We start from the raw sequence: 14541 nt of genomic DNA on the forward strand, positions 1-14541 counted from the left end.
GACTATGCAAAACTTTCATTAAAGGTGCGAGCCTATTAAGACCCCCAATTTTTCATCCTGCACCTCCGTGGGATCTTGATTTGGTGCTTCATTAACATCTTCCCTTCGAACCGGCTGCTACATGTGAGTTAAAATATCTGTCTTGGAAAACTGCCTTCTTAGTTGCAATTACTTCTGCAAGAAGAGTTTCAGAGCTTCAAGCCCTGTCTATTAAGCCACCGTACTTGATTTTCCACAAGGATAGAGTATCACTTAGGCCTAATCCATCCTTTGTCCCAAAGGTCTGTTCTACTTTCTGTCTCCAACAATCTCTAGAGCTACCAGTTTTCTTCCCAAAATTCTCCAATGAAGCAGAATACACTCTCCATAAATTGGATGTTCACAGGCAATTACGCTTCTATTTAGACAGGACTCAGCAACTTCGTAAGTCAGACCAGTTGTTTGTGTCCTTCTCAGATAATAAATTGGGCCAAACCATCACAAAAGCTACTATCTCCAAATGGATCAGAGATTGCATAACTCAGGCGTATTCTTCTTCGAATAAGCAACTTACAACATCCATCAAAGCTCATTCTACCAGGGCTATGGCTACTTCTACAGCTTTTCATTCCAAGCTCGCTATATCGGAAATTTGTGCTGCGGCTACTTGGTCCAATCCGCACACTTTCATTTCCCACTACAAATTGGATGTGGCATCTAGAGGACAAGCTTCATTTGGTTCCACGGTACTCAGGAGTGTTTTCCAGTGAGCCACCCAGGATTCAGGTGCTAGGGACGCTGTCCCATCAGTCAGAATGTAGGCGAGATAGGATCACATAACATCTTTTAGTTATGTACTCACCATAACTTCAGATGTTTGGGATCCATCTCTACATTCCTAATACCCACCCTCCTTCCCCCTGCCTTGGAGATCAGAAGAGATTGAACGGTTTTGAGTTCTACTGTTTTATCTCGTTTCATCTGACGATGTTATATAAGCAGGGTGTGCATGTGTGCATGTATGCGGACAAACTAGATCTGGGGGACTGGTAGTGGTGCATCCTGGGATATAGTAAGCTCAGCCAATAAGAGACTTCGCTCTTTGGCATAAGCGTGCCGAGTCGGAGCCGAGGGATCGGCTCCGAACCCATCAGTCAGAATGTAGGCGAGATGGATCCCAAACATCTGAAGTTATGGTGAGTACATAACTAAAAGTTTTCCATACTTTCCTAATAGTTTGTTCCAGTGATCAGATTTGCTGATCCCTGGGCTTTGTCTTGGTTCCTGTGTTTCTCCATTTTCCTTGTTTGGTCAAGGGGTAGTTTCTTTACTCACTAGTGGGAGTAGGGAGTACTGAGCTGCCTGTTTGTCCTCAGAGGAGTGGTTTAAGGCAGTAACTTGTAGTTTATTGGCCATTTTGGGTAATTTCCTGTCTTTTCCAGCCCCCTGCTATAAAGCATGCTTTGGCAGGCTTTTCTGGCTATAGAGAACTCAGCACAGCTCCTCGTGGTGTCCAGCAGAGTTCCTAGAGCAGCAGAGACCAGAAAAGACAAACTTTCCAGATTCTAAGTAATTTTTTCTGCATTTTCGACTTTTTAAGCCTTTCAATTGCTATTTCTGCCTGCTTTATTCTGTTATTACCTGTTTCTACTGTTTTTAATAGCTTGAATTGTTTGTTGCACTTGCTTGTTTAAGTTTTGCTTAAAAGTTAAACAGGCTAATACACTCAAGTGTACTAGCTTTTGATAGCAATTAGTCGAAAGACACAGCATTTATTGTATTTTCTGCCTATCTGAAAAAAAACTTGAAAAAAAAAAAATACTCTTGTTTTCCATACTTTCCTAATAGCTTGTTCCAGTGATCAGATTTGCTGATCCCTGGGCTTTGTCTTGGTTCCTGTGTTTCTCCATTTTCCTTGTTTGGTCAAGGGGTAGTTTCTTTACTCACTAGTGGGAGTAGGGAGTACTGAGCTGCCTGTTTGTCCTCAGAGGTGTGGTTTAAGGCAGTAACTTGTAGTTTATTGGCCATTTTGGGTCATTTCCTGTCTTTTCCAGCCCCCTGCTATAAAGCACGCCTTAGCGCGCATTAGCGCGATTTAGCGCGGAGCTGCTACCGTTGCACACTAGGGCAGCGCCGGTTAAGCAGGTTTAAACTATTCGGGCTACCTAAAGTCCACTCTTCAAATTTTCCCTTAAAACTACCTTCCTCGAACTATACTACTGATCTAATCAGCGTATCCTATAACTAAAAAGATCATCTCTACTTGACTCCAAGTAGACTATTCTCTATCTGTTAAACCTAGCACTTGCTCCTACAGTACTTATTACCTTGATATGGCACTCTTATAGATAGCACCCCAAAAAGGCAAACCCCATTTCTCGGTCACCCACGTCCCCGAATCTCTTTTAAAGTTTTTTTTGTCTAGTCCTTCTAGCATGTCGAGGGATCAGTTGCTAGTGTCCTCTCCTGCTCAGCTGGTGAACCTGGGAATATTGAGGCAATGTTACAATTGCCTCATGTACACAGACAACCCTCTCCTCCTCCCACAAAACACAAATACATGCGAGAGGTGCAACTATACGGCCAAACTGGAGGCTGAGCTCTCTCAACATAGGGCTGGCAAGACCAGTCAGGAGGAGAAGGTTACCACACACACTATAGACCCAGTCTCACATAGTACCATCACAACCTCAAATCATACACATAAACACACAAAGACATACTCGGAGGCTCTGATCAAAAATCTACCAAAACAGCAGAGGCCACCAAAGCAGACACCCAAACATCCACCACCTCAGAACACAACACCTGCAACACATAGACCTCACAGTCAGAGTGTCAAACAGTCACAGCCCTTAAGGCCAAACACAATGCCAGACACACTAGTCATTGGTGACTCCATAGTCAGACACACTGACGTTCCGCTCACCAGACTGAGTAAGGAGAAGGTCACGGTAAGCTGCCTGTCGGGCGCTAGAATCCGCCACATAACGCAAGCACTCAGGTCTCTCAACAGCAGGTACAAATACAACCCAGTCATTGTCCACGCTGGTGTAAACGACCTGAGACGTACCTCCTTGGACTACATGAAAAGAGACATTGAGGAGCTCTCTGATTATGTAGCCCAGGCAGGTATGACCCTGACCTTGAGCAGTATCCTACCTTCACCAAGAATGATGCCACAATACAGAGATAAGATGATCAGCTTTAACAATTGGCTTAAACTCTGGTGTCATTCAAAGGGGATCCAATGTCTGTCTGCCTGGGATGACATGCTGGACAAGCCGCGCTGCTTCGCAAGGGACGGCTTGCACCTGTCACCCCTGGGATTCCAGATATTGGCAAAGGCTCTTGCCACCCCCATAGTGCCTTTTTTAGGCAAGGCTCAAATTCCAAACCTACCACCCTAGAACACAAAAAAGGAAAAAAACTAAGGGTAATGCTGCTCAATGCCAGAAGTCTAAATCTCAAAATGCACGCACTCGAGGCCCTTCTCAGTATGGAGAACATCGATGTCTGTGCTGTGACAGAAACCTGGTTCAAGGCTCCTGAGAGCACCCCAGCATTATCAGGTTTTACCTCATATCATGCGTTCCGGCCCCAAAATCCGGACAGTACCAAGAAAGGAGGGGGGTTATCCATATTCATCAAGGACACCCACACCTCAAGACTGGTGGCAACGCACGATGCATCGGAGACCATCCAGGTGCAATTAACCATAGGCAAGACTGCTCTGCAAATTGTAGCATGTTACAGGCCACCCTCACAAACTCAGGAACCTCACATGGCCTTCCTGAAAACACTAGAGGGGATAAATGTATCACCAAACACCATCATACTAGGTGACTTCAATTACCCTAATATAGACTGGGAACACTACTCAAGCCCAAACACCCTAGCCCAAAAGTTCCTGGAATTCATAAACTCAAATGCCATGGAACAACTAGTCACCATCCCCACAAGAGGAGAAAACATACTTGATCTCATCATCACGAACATGGGAGCACAATGTTTAACACCGGAAGTATACCCCTCACTGGTGAGATCCGATCACAAACTAATCTCGCTGGAGGTCCTCATCCCACCCCCACCTGAAATAAAAAAGACCACAGTAAAGAACTTCTCAAAGCCGACTTCACACTTCTAAAGACTAGTGTGGTCTCCTTTAAGGCCCCGAGCCATGGAAAACAGTACTCAAGCCGCTAAATCACTTACAAATGCCTTCTACCAGCACCTGCAGGACTGCATGGATAAGGCAATCCCAAGCAAAACAAAGACTCTTTGTACCAAAGGCAAGCGTCCAGTCTGGTGGACCCCAGCCATAAACAAACTCTACAACAAAAGGAGGAAGCTACTACAAGATAGAGCAAAATCCTTAAAAGGTAAGACACCCTTGATCACTATAAGTAAAAAACTAAGAGCTCTCATAAAATCATCCAAAGCAAATTTTGAGAGAAAAATAGCTAAAGACTCAAAAGACAATCATAAGGCCTTCTTTAGCTATTTTAGAAACCTGGGAGGAAACTCCCAGATATGCTCAGAACTAGCTCAAAATGATGTGAAGATTACTGATCCTACAGACATTGCCAACATACTGGCTGACAGGTTCAGTGCAAACTTCTCCCCCCCAAAAGCAGAGATATCTATACCAAGCGATTGCAGCCCCCCAAACATCTCCAACGCCCAAGTGAGAACTGCTCTCTCCAAAGCAAAAAACACAGCATCCATGGGACCTGATGGTGTCCCCGGCTGTGTGCTCCACGAACTCAACGAGGAACTAAACCCACAGCTAGGACAGCTGTTTAATCATAGTCTTACCTCTGGATACGCACTCCAGGAGTGGCGCACTGCAACTGTGGTCCCACTTCACAAAGGCGGTGCCTCCACCGACCCTGGAAATTACCGGCCCATTAGCTTGACAAGCCTTATCTGCAAAGCCATGGAGAGGATCATAATGGACCTCATAAATAAAGACATAGGGAATTTGCAGACTTTGGATCCATCCCAATTTGGCTTTGTCAAAGGCAGATCATGCCTTCTAAACTTGGTTGACTTTTTTGAAACAGTCACCAAAGCCATTGATGAGGGAAAGGCAGTCCATACAGCCTACCTTGATCTGGCGAAGGCCTTGATACAATACCCCACTCGGGTATCATTGAAAAACTCATCAGCTTAAATGTTAACCCATACATCACAAGATGGGTTGCAAACTGGCTGAGTGACAGAACCCACAGGGTCAGAGTTGCTGGCGCCATGTCAGACTCAAAGCCTGTCACAAGTGGTGTACCACAGGGCTCAGTCCTGGGCCCACTCTTGTTTGGCATCTACTTTTCCAAGTACAAGCAAACACAGGAGGGTTATGGCTGACAAAGTTTGCAGATGACTGCAAACTGGGCCATAGTAGAAAACGCATCTGACACAGATATCCTTCAGAAGGGTCTCACAGAAACGGATAACTGGTACCAGAGCCATGGCCTAAAGTTAAATGCCAAAAAATGCATAGTCATACCCTTCGGGAAAAACAAGGTTACCCCTAGCTACCAAATAGGTGGCAATCCACTGAGCACAGAAGAAGTTATCAAGGACCTGGGGACCCAGGTTGATAGTAGTCTGTCATTCGACACCCATGTAGCTAAAGTAGTTAGGAAGACCTTCTACATTGCCCACCTTATCATGAAGGGATTCTCATCTAGATCAAGGGAGGTCATAGTCTCCCTATACTCATCACTCATCAGACCAATGATTGAGTACAATGCCCCATTCGGAATGTATCTGACCCGACACTTGCAGCAGCTGGAGAGGCCACAAAAGTTCCTCACCAAAAGGATAAAGGGTCTCAAACATCTGTCCTATGCTGCCCGACTGAAAGAACTCAAGCTCTATTCAGTCACCGCTTGCTCAGAGGTGACCTTTGCCTAACATACAAGGCCATGTCAAACCCAGATTTGATGAATATGCTTCACCTCAAAAATCTAGATCCGTCAGAGCCACAAGGGCGTGAGACTTAAACCTCGACACGGCTATTAATAGGTCGTGCTGGAGGGATAGATTCATCACCCAAAGACTCCCTATGCTGTGGAACAAAATCCCGGTATATGTGAGGCAGAGCACCTCGCTGGCCTTGTTCAAGAGAAATCTTGACCAATGGATGGGAGATCGCAGATATACCCCAGGGATTACCTCAGTGTCACTGCTCGACAGAGGCACAGCAAAATAATGGGTATAGTTCCCCATACTAAAGGGGTGGCGTAAGCCACAAAACTATGGGCTAGGCTTGTAAATGCCCTCGGGCAGATAGCCTAGTATGAACCTATGAACCTATGAAGCTAAACCCAGAGCTGTTGGACATGCACCACTTAAAGAAATCCCAATCCCTCCGAGCTACATGCTCTAGTGACCTAAACCTTGTCACCACAATAAACAGAACATGCCGGAGAGATAGATTCCTGTCCCAGAGACTTCCCATACTCTGAAATAAACTACCTGTCTATATCAAACAAAGCTCCTCATTAGCACTCTTCAAGAAAAATCTTGATGATTGGATGGGAAATAGGAAATTCACCCCTTGAGCACTTCTGTGGCTCTGCTTGACAGTGGCACAGGAAAATAATTTTCTTGGGTGGCAAAAGCCAGAGTACCTTTTTGGCTGGGCTTGTATAGGCCCTAGGGCCGATAGCCTAGTACCTACCTATGATCCTTAAAAGGCACCTCTTCTCAGAGGAGGGGGTTAAGGCTTTACAGGAAGCCAGGAAACTTACTACCAAAAAATTTTACACAGCTCAGTAGAAACAATTTTCTATTTGGCACCACAAACACAGCCAGGACCCACTCCTGTAAGAGTTTCCCACTGTCCTTCAGTGTTTATGTGAGCTGTTAAAGTCTGGTTTGGCCTATTCTTCCATTAAAGCCCATTTGTCTGCCATCAATGGCTGCCTGCTTGTTCAACCTCCTCTCATGTCCAGGACAGAGGTCAAACCTTTCCCTGTTTTTTTTTTTGAAGTCAAACTTTTCTTGGGGGAGCCTTGTATCTAAACTGATAAGAAAACATATTTCTCCTCCCTGGGATCTCAAGTTTGTGCTGGAAGAAACATGCATTGCCCCCTTTCAAGCCAGCAGCATCTGACACTTTAAACTTCTGCTCCTGGACAACTGACCTTTTGTGTTGGCTGTTACCTTGGATTGCAGAGTGTCTGAACTTCAGGGGCTCATGGCTATTCCACACTTTCTCATTTTCCACAGGGACAGTGTGACTCTTAGGGCCAATCCTTCTTTCAAACTTAAAGAAGTGAATGAATTGTCTCAGTCAAGCAGATCACCCACCTTCCCTTTTTCCCTAATCTCAGGAACAGGGAGTGGGGGGAGAATTCTGCACTCTCTAGACATTCACAGACATTGAGGTTCTACTTTGACAAAACAAAAGCTATCAGAAAAACTGACAAGCTGTTTGTTTCCTTCATGGATTCCAAACTGGGACCGACAGTCTCAAAGCAAACTATTGCATCATGGATACTGAAAACCATCTCCTTTTGCTATATACATTATAGTAAGACTTTGTTCCCCTGCCCAAAAGCACACTCTACTCTGGCAGTGCCCTCTTCTTGTGCTTTCCACAAGGGTGTTGATGCCAGGTCCATCTTGGAAGCTGCCATGTGGTTGTCTCTGCACACCTTCACCAAGCACTACAAGATTGATGCTTTTTCAGGTCCAGGGCTGCTTTTGCTCGGTCTGTCCTATCTGGGCTCCTTAACAGCTCACCCACCCTCTTCTCTACCTCCTTCCGCTCTGGAAATCACCAATATGTTAGGAATGCTGCAGCAGTAATCTCAGTCAGGACATACTAGAGTTGGTAAGAACTTGCCATTACAGCAGATGTCATCCTACTGATCACTGTTGCAGTATTCCTTCCTTCCCTTCTTCCTGTCTTCTCCCCTCTTCATGGGCTCCAAAATTTCTCTTCATTTCATTTGTGAGCTATCACCTAGTTTCTGTTTGTTGGGGAGTTTACCTACCTGTTCCAGTCCTAGCTGACCAGATTCCTTTCTCAGTAATTGTGAGGCCACTGGCTTGGAGATAGTCTTTGAAACTCTTGCGTACTTCTGCCCTATATACCATGATGCATGTGAGCTGAGGTCATGCATTGGATATAGGCCCTCTGGAAGTTAAAGTTTTTGTACCCTAGCTGGACTTCAGCAGATGAAAACCCTATGTTAAAAATACTGTAACAGTGATCAGTAGGACATCTACTGTTACGGTAAGTTCTTACACAACTGTACTTTCTTTGTAGTGTCATGGGATTGTGGAGGCTGGATTCCTTAACTAAATTGATTTACCAATTCATTGTAGTCAGTGTAGGAAAGACAAAAAATGTTGTTACTCCAGATTGCATACAGTGGAGATTACCACCATTGTCTGTCACTTGTAATTTATATTTTCATAACTGAGTAAGCTACACATTATAGAGGAGCATAGTGTGAAATGCCATGTTAGGAAACTGAAACAATGCTCTGAACATTTATAATGTGTCATGGAGGTATTCCTAGCTGTTTACAAGTAATTATGTAAATATGCAGTCATTCCATATGTGCATTACTGTTTCTAAAATCAGCTGACTTACAGACCATAGAATAACTTTAGATAAAACTTTTGATGATGGAGAAATTTGTAATTGAAACTTGTACTGTAATTTGAACAACATAAGAGATGATGAGTGTTATTTATGGTGCCGATTTTGCAGATAGGTATACATGTTCATATATCTGTAAATATTTCAGTAAACAAGCAGTCAGGAATTTTTGTCCATAATATAAAAATTAAAGTATCTTGAACAGAGGTTGTTTTCAATTGTTAAATTGATATGTCTAGGATGTACATTTCTAAGATATGAAAAGTTGTTTGTGAAAGCTTGATGAAAATTTAGAGAAAACATTCTTGAAGTTTCCTGCATTGTACTGTATTTCGGTACTGATGGACAGACTTGTAAATGCGTTGACTTCTCTCATTGTATAACTTTTTTTTTAAATTCACAGTATGCAACCTCACACAGTTCATCCTACCAGCTTCCCCCACTGGCTTATCCATTTGCTCGTGTCATGTATCCCAGATGTGTCCCTTCACTTGGTGGGCCGTCAGCTCCTGTGGGAGTTGACCTTAGTGATAACTCTCTACTAGACTTAGAGGATCGAGTGGTATGAAAGGGGGCATGAGCATGGAGCCCAAGAGCTGTCAGTGTTCATTGTTCTCACTGCTGCAGCAGCAGCAGCCTTTGGTAGTTGAGTGGCCGGTTGTATCCTAGACAGGGTACCAATCTTCAAAAAGCTGTGGCTCCCTCCCACACCTACACTCTGACTGCTGATTGGCTAACCCTTTGGTGGGAAGCAAGCAGTCAGAATATAGACAAGTGCAGTAATTTCTTGATACCTTAAAGGAAAGCAGCTGTAGGACTTCACAGGAGCAGCAGTTTGACTACAGGCTTCAGTTCTGGCAGATAAGTCCCTGAGGGGAAACTCTTCCACACAGATTTTTTTTTATAATATGTTGATGATTTTTTAATTTTCTGAAGTATACCAGCAAATTTATTAATATCACAAGTTTCTTATCAGAAACTGACAATTTTAAAAAGGGCTGTTTTTGTGAGAAAAATGCACTGCTTTTGAAATATTTTAGAAGTGTAAGGATTTAAAAGTTGGGGTGTGTTTCTATGTACTGACTAATGTTCATCAAGCTATATAGGTTATATCTTGCTAAGGATATAAGAGCTGGTCAGCTTCCAAAGCTTCAGGGCACCTTCCACATGCTAAAACCGTCAATCATCTGGAGACAAGTTGACTAAAAAGACAGGTTTGGGCACCGAGGTTTTCAGAGTTTTTCTGCTGCCAAAGATTATTCTTCTCTGAGGCTTTCAAGAATTGATGGTCAGCTTGTGATGTTCCTTTGCTGGGTAGATAAGTTCCCTTTCAGGAAAAACCTTCCATTTTAAAAATTATTTGTTTATTAATATTTTCCTGTTCAGGAAAATTATTTTTAAGTTAGGAGTTTGTATTTTAATGGACTGTCACTAGACTGTATTCTACTTTTAAATGAGTGCACTCCCTGGTTACCGGCCATATCGGTTCCGAGGACGGAACCAAAGTCCTATCAGTAATGAATGAATGAAGATATACAACACAGATGGAACGTTATGGTAAGACATGGCTTCTTTTTTAAAGTACTTGTAAAACATTTTTTCTATGGAGAAATTGTGTTTATTTTACTTTTTGGACCCTCAGAGTGTTTTAGTGTTTTTTTTACTGTTTAAAGACTTTAATTTTTTACTGGCTTTTGCTGCTTTTTCCCCAAGAAAGAGGCAATATTTTTAGCTTGACTATGGATCATACTACCGATTCCATGGTCGGTCTTTCTTCCAGCCACAAAAAGAAAACGTTAAGCAAACAGCCTTTGCTACTACAACAGGCTAGCAATTTGCCTCAGCTGCAGGTGGGCGACACTCTGGATATTGTTTGTTCCTCAGACCAATCATCTTTTACCCTGGATCCCTGTGGTGTAACACCTACAGCTACCATGGGCCAGGGGTTAGCCATGTCTGTTGGAGTCTCTTCAGCGAGCAAGGGAGAGACACTCTTGTTAGTGCTGGGAGAGAGAACAGGGAAAACTGCCCTGTTTAGTTGGAATGTTGTGCCCATCCCTGGGGAAGTCACTGCTGCCATTAATAACACTGCTGGCCCCACTTTTCCTGTCAAACACAAACAGAAAACTAAACATGTATTTAATACACATCAAATTTCCTTGGACAGGAGTAGTTTATTAAGTTGGGCTCATCATTTAATTCAGGCTGTTGATCCTTCATGAAAGGTGGATTCTGTTAAAAGAAAGAGTGATACTTCTTTTCCTGAAGAGATTGAATATTTTGAATCTGAACTGGAAAATGAAGAGACAGATGCAGGGTTTTCTCCTCAGATTTCGGATTCAGACTTTCTTTGATTCTCATTGGGGTGGTCTCGTTCTCTAAAACTATTTCCAAAATTTGCCAGTGTTTTCAGTGAAGAACTTTGAAGTTTCTCAGCCCCTCAGAAAATACCATGAGCTGTTACAGAAGGAATGTCCAGAACCTTCAGCCATGCCTTTAATTATGTCAGCATTGGAGGACGTGTGTGTCGCTGCCTGCAATTTTCGTAATAGTCTGCCAGCTGCCCCTAAAAAAGGCAGATAGAATGTAAATAGTTCCTCAGTCTTTTACATTTTTATTCATCTTCCTAAACCTGATCCAGCACCTCTACCTTTAGTTAGTCTTATGGCTGCTTAATATGTAGTTAATTATAATCCTACTCTTTCTGATAAAGATGGGAATATTATTGATGCGTATGGGACAAAAAGTTTATGCTTCTGTAACTTTGGTTCAGAATTTTGAATTATCAGGCTCATATGTTAAAATTTAGTCTGACTAGTTGTGAAGGTATGAGGAATATTTTGTCTGCAGTTTATTCTTGTGAGGAAAAATCTGCTTTAAGTCATTACAGCCCAGTGTGCCTCCAGGCATTTCTGCAGTTACCTCCTACTGTGCCTCTAGGCATCAAATATTGCTTGTTCATATTTGTATTAATAATTCCAAAAGCATGCTACATACAAAGTATCAGAATATTTTATCTTGAAGCACAATTTTATTGATATCTGACCTCTGGCAATGAGTATTTATTAGAACTGTAAGGTGATGACTTCATTTTTTAAAAGCTCGAGCCACACCCTCTGGGAGTTAAAGGTACACACTCAAAAGAGCTGTACTGGAGCGAATGAGTTAATTTACTTTCTTCAGTTGTATAAGATGTTCTTCGTGTTTCACTGTTGCAGTCTTTACACTTGGGGTAGTCTGCTTGCAGGCTGACCTCAGTCGGCCTGATTAACAAAGTCTTGGGCCCTGCGTCGGTTGCTGTCCCTTCTGACGTCATGGGGTATAAAACGTGCAGCCGACGTCATTACACCATCTTGCCGTGCGGTACCCGAAGCAGAAGCAGTTCGCAAGTGCTGGTTGGCCGACTCCTGAAATTTTCATTTTCGAGTTTCAGAACCAAAGTCTTCAACTAAAAGCTAAGTACCCCATTGTGGAAACTTTTTCTTGCTCCTTACTGATGTCAGTAAAAGTTAATAATTGCATTACTTGTGGAAAGCAAATACCTCATAAACATTTTCATTCGTACTGTATTCCTTGCCTAGGCCCTGACCACGACGTACCTTGCTGTCAGTTTTGTGCTTTATTTAATCAACGCACTATCCGTCGTCTGTATATTTTTGCCTCTAAATATTTCGGTTCTCAGTTTAATTATCCAGAAATGTCATCGGTTAGCCATCCGACTACCGGGATTCCGAAAAAAACGCAAAGATAAAGACAGAGACAGGCCGCTGAGGTTCAAAACTGCCAATGACACTTCTCCTAAGCCAGTCACCAGTTCGCCGGTCAGTGAGGTGCTTTCGCAGCCCCTGATACCCGCTACTTCTGATTCGCAGGCCTCCATTGAGACCCATTCAGAGTCCGGTATGCCACAAGTATCTTCAACTATGGAACCCGTTGATGTCTCTACCTTGGATGGGTCCGGAGCCGCTGTGCAGGCACCGGCTTCTGAGGGTGTATTCAGGCCTACAAACTTGTATATTAAATCAACGCCTCCTTCATTACTAAGGCCTAAATCTTGATCCATGTCTAAAAAAAACGATGCCCAGGCCTCATGCTCAGGCCTCTATGCCTAAAAAACAAATTATGAAAATGGCTGAAGATCTAATAACTCTAATCAGGGGTAGCCAACCCCACCCTTCTAAGAGGCCTAGGACTGAAGTTGATTATTAATCTTCTGATCAGGATTCTGTTTTTTCTGACTCTTCTAATCTGGATTTGTAATACCTACTTATGAGGATTCTGATACAGAGGACTCTATTCCCTCTGCTTACCCTCCTGAGGATTTTTCTTTTGGGGAAACCTTACATACTTAAGGGAGCATTTCACTGGGAATGCCAGGAATTTTCTGATTCAAAAAGGAGGCTTAGGAATTTCCTTCTCCTACCTCAGCATAGGCCTTTGGCTATTCCTCCTGTACTGGACATTGTTGATGATGTTTTCTCGGAATCCAGTTTGGCCCCTGATTCCCTACCTCCTGCTCCCAGTAAACCTAACAGGTACTGCAGGGTCCCTGAGTCCCACAAGTTTCTTTTCAAAAATCCTATTGCAGATCCAGAGACTATTTTCCAGGGGCCCAAGGGCATTAAGGCTTCTACTGCTAAAAATCCTACCCCTTCTGATAGAGACTCCAGGGCGCTGGGTAGATGGGGTGAAAAGGTTTATACTTCAGCAACCTTGGCAATCAGAGCTTTAAACTGCCAATTTTTTATGTTAAAATATCGGCAACATGTTATTGGACTGCTTAAACAGAAAATGATGTTGATTCCTGACTGTGTGGAAAATAAAGACTTACAGGATTTAATGCATTCTGCTGAACAAGTTGGAAAACATAATTTGCAATGTGGTTTTGATTCTTTAGAGGCCTCTTGCAGGGCTGCTGTTACTGGACCTGTGCTTAGAAGGCATGCTTGGCTTCAGGAGCAATCTTTGTCTGATCATGTTAAAGCTAAATTGTTGGATGCTCCTTTAAATCAGGACTGCCTGTTTGGCAACAAGGCTGAAGAAGATGTTCATCTTGTTTCACTGTTGCAATCATTACACTTAGGTTATCTTGCTGGCAGGCTACCCGCAGTCTGCCTGAATTCCAAAGTCCTGATCCAGCATCAGTTGCTGTCACCTCTTCCCTGACGTCAGTGTGCCAGGGGTATAAAAGATGCAGCCGACGCCATTTTCTTCAGTCTTTCTTGCCGCGTGGTGCACGAAACAAAAGCAGTTCGCAAGTGCCGGTCGGCCGACTCCTGAGATTTTCAAATCGAATTTCAGATCCAAAGTCTTCAATAAAGCTAAGTACCCCATTGAGGAAACTTTTTTCTTGCTCCAGACCGATGTCAGAAAAAGTTAACAATTGTATTTCTTGTGGGAAGCAAATACCTCATAAGGATTTTCATTCTTACTGTATTCCTTGCCTAGGCCCATACCACGACATTGCTAGCTGTCGGTTTTGTGCTAGATTTAACCAACGCACTATTAAGCGTCGGTACGATTTTGCCTTTCATTACTTTGGCCAAAGATTTAATTATATAATGCCGTCGGAACAGCCGACAACCGGAGTTTATAAAAAATGCAAGGAAAAGGACAGGCATCCGAGGTCCAAAACAGACGAGGCCTCCGCTAGGCCAGTCGCCGGTTCTCAGTGAGGCACTTTCGCAGCCCCTGATGCCCGCTACCTCAGAGCCACAGGCCACTTCCGACTCCCACATGGAGCCGACTAGGCCTCTGGATACTCAAGGTATTGGACACTTGGAAACTATTCCCTCAGAAGGGTCCGGAGCTGCTGAGCAGGCATCGGCTTCTGAGGGTATTTTTAGACCAACGCAGTTATATGTCAAGCAAACCTCAACTTCAAAGGCAAAGACCAAAACAGCTCTAAAGACAAAGAAACAAGTACAGCATTCTCCTGG

General features: G+C 43.4%; 1 protein-coding gene across 1 annotated transcript in view; it reads left to right on the top strand.

Annotated features, from left to right (window-relative positions):
- CASD1 (CAS1 domain containing 1) overlaps positions 1–14541 on the top strand; it is a 1910820-nt gene that overhangs the window by 1846406 nt on the left and 49873 nt on the right. The window lies entirely within an intron of this gene.

This window comes from Protopterus annectens, chromosome 3.part0 (genome assembly GCF_019279795.1).
Source record: "Protopterus annectens isolate FY-2018-M chromosome 3.part0, PAN1.0, whole genome shotgun sequence".
Lineage (NCBI taxonomy): Eukaryota > Metazoa > Chordata > Ceratodontiformes > Protopteridae > Protopterus > Protopterus annectens.